This window comes from Teleopsis dalmanni, unplaced genomic scaffold, assembly GCF_002237135.1.
Source record: "Teleopsis dalmanni isolate 2A unplaced genomic scaffold, ASM223713v2 unscaffolded_contig_4486, whole genome shotgun sequence".
Lineage (NCBI taxonomy): Eukaryota > Metazoa > Arthropoda > Insecta > Diptera > Diopsidae > Teleopsis > Teleopsis dalmanni.
Window position 1 is genome coordinate 1 of NW_024035868.1, and position 3,039 is coordinate 3,039.

General features: G+C 28.0%; 3 pseudogenes; all 3 read right to left on the bottom strand.

Moving 5' to 3' along the window:
• Positions 1-461: 461 nt before the first annotated feature.
• On the bottom strand, positions 462-579 carry LOC119665323 (annotated as a pseudogene).
• Positions 580-1,878: 1,299 nt separating this feature from the next.
• Positions 1,879-1,996, bottom strand: LOC119665326 (annotated as a pseudogene).
• A 926-nt stretch (positions 1,997-2,922) lies between these two features.
• On the bottom strand, positions 2,923-3,039 carry LOC119665324 (annotated as a pseudogene; the record flags this gene model as incomplete).

The window sequence follows — 3,039 nt, forward strand, 5'->3', positions numbered from 1 at the left end:
TGCTAGTGCTAGTGCTAGTGCTAGTGCTAGTGCTAGTGCTAATAAATAGGCGCAATCAATAGATTGTTGTTTTATTAAATTTTATTCAATAAGGACAAGGAATATAAGCAAAGCTTCTTAATTAGTAATTTTACTTGAAAAGTTTTCTATCATTTAAGGTTTTCATTCACGCTGGCACTCGTACTCACACTTGCACTCGCACTCGCATGCATGCCTATTGTACATTTTATATGGAACTGAACAAATCTTGAGCTTACGTGCATTTCGTATACGACACGATTACAATTTCAAAATTAAAAATGATGCGAATATACGTATACAGCAGAAATTAGTTAAATAATTGCATTTTATATAAATAAATAATAGATATGTGATATAAAGAAAAATATTATTAGTAACAAAATAAAATAAAAAAAAATTAAAACCGCAAAAAAAAGGAAAAAAGTAAAAAAGTGTTGTGGAGCCAACAACACGCGGTGTTCCCAAGCGGTCCCCATCTAAGTACTAACCGCGCCCGACGCTGCTTAATTTCGGTGATCGGACGAGAACCGATGTATTCAACGTGGTATGGTCGTTGGCAAAGAAAGTGTTTCAAAAAATCTACATCTACCAGTATTTTAATCTTATTCTTATTCTTATTCTTATTCTTATTCTTATCTATTTCTTATCTTATTCTTAATTCTTTATCTATTCTTATTCTTATTCTTATTCTTATTCTTATTCTTATTCTTATTCTTATTCTTATTCTTATTCTTATTCTTATTCTTATTCTTATTCGTATTCGTATTCTTATTCTAATTCTTATTCTTATTCTTATTCTTATTCTTATTCTTATTCGTATTCTTATTCTTATTCTTATTCTTATTCTTATTCGTATTCTTATTCTTATTCTTATTCTTATTCTTATTCTTATTCTTATTCTTATTCTTATTCTTATTCTTATTCTTATTCTTATTCTTATTCTTATTCTTATTCTTATTCTTATTCTTATTCTTATTCTTATTCTTATTCTTATTCTTATACGTACTACTTACTACGTACTATATATTATATGGAAAATGGAAAATGGAAAATAGAAAATACTCTAAAGCTATTTCCAAAGCTATTTTATTTTATTTTTCATTTCAATTTAAATAAAATAAAATAGAAAAGTTTCTTTTTTCTTCTTCTCTAGTGAAGTTAATATGAACAGAATAGAAAAATTAAACTAAAACTGTTATTGAACATATCCGTGTTTGTATTTTACATGCTTAATTATGTAGTACTATTGCCTGTAATATTAACTTCAATATTAACTTTAACTTTAATTTTATCTTTAAGGAAGAATAAAATTATTATATATACTTATATTTTTATTAAAAAATTTAACATATGAATGCTAGTGCTACTGCTAGTGCTAGTGCTAGTGCTGGTGCTAGTGCTAATAAATAGGCGCAATCAATAGATTGTTGTTTTATTAAATTTTATACAATGAAGACAAGGAATATAAGCAAAGCTTCTTAAATAGTAATTTTACTTGAAAAGTTTTCTAACATTTAAGGTTTTCATTTACGCTGGCACTCGTACTCACACTTGCACTCGCACTCACACTCGCATACATGCCTATTGTACATTTTATATGGAACTGAACAAAACTTGTGCTTACGGTGCATTGCGTATACGACACGATTACGATTTTCAAAATTCAAAATTCAAAATTCAAAATTAAAAATGATGCGAGTACACGTATACAGCAGAAATTAGTTAAATAATTGCGTTTTACATAAATAAATAATAGATAGGTGTATAAAAAAAAATATTATTATTTACAAAATAATATAAAAAAAATTAAAACCGGAAAAAAAAGGAAAAAAGTAAAAAAGTAAAAAAGTGTTGTGAAGCCAACAACACGCGGTGTTCCCAAGCGGTCCCCCATCTAAGTACTAACCGCGCCCGACGCTGCTTAATTTCAGTGAGCGGACGAAAACCGATGTATTCAACGTGGTATGGTGTGGAAGAAAGTGTTTTCAAAAAATCTACATCTACAGTATTTTTAATATATTCTTATTCTTATTCTTATTCTTATACGTACTACTTACTACGTACTATATATTATATGGAAAATGGAAAATGGAAAATAGAAAATACTCTAAAGCTATTTCCAAAGCTATTTTATTTTATTTTTCATTTCAATTTAAATAAAATAAAATAGAAAAGTTTCTTTTTTCTTCTTCTCTAGTGAAGTTAATATGAACAGAATAGAAAAATTAAACTAAAACTGTTATTGAACATATCCGTGTTTGTATTTTACATGCTTAATTATGTAGTACTATTGCCTGTAATATTAACTTCAATATTAACTTTAACTTTAATTTTATCTTTAAGGAAGAATAAAATTATTATATATACTTATATTTTTATTAAAAAATTTAACATATGAATGCTAGTGCTACTGCTAGTGCTAGTGCTAGTGCTGGTGCTAGTGCTAATAAATAGGCGCAATCAATAGATTGTTGTTTTATTAAATTTTATACAATGAAGACAAGGAATATAAGCAAAGCTTCTTAAATAGTAATTTTACTTGAAAAGTTTTCTAACATTTAAGGTTTTCATTTACGCTGGCACTCGTACTCACACTTGCACTCGCACTCACACTCGCATACATGCCTATTGTACATTTTATATGGAACTGAACAAAACTTGTGCTTACGGTGCATTGCGTATACGACACGATTACGATTTTCAAAATTCAAAATTCAAAATTCAAAATTAAAAATGATGCGAGTACACGTATACAGCAGAAATTAGTTAAATAATTGCGTTTTACATAAATAAATAATAGATAGGTGTATAAAAAAAAATATTATTATTTACAAAATAATATAAAAAAAATTAAAACCGGAAAAAAAAGGAAAAAAGTAAAAAAGTAAAAAAGTGTTGTGAAGCCAACAACACGCGGTGTTCCCAAGCGGTCCCCCATCTAAGTACTAACCGCGCCCGACGCTGCTTAATTTCAGTGAGCGGACGAAAACCGATGTATTCAACGTGGTATGATCGTTG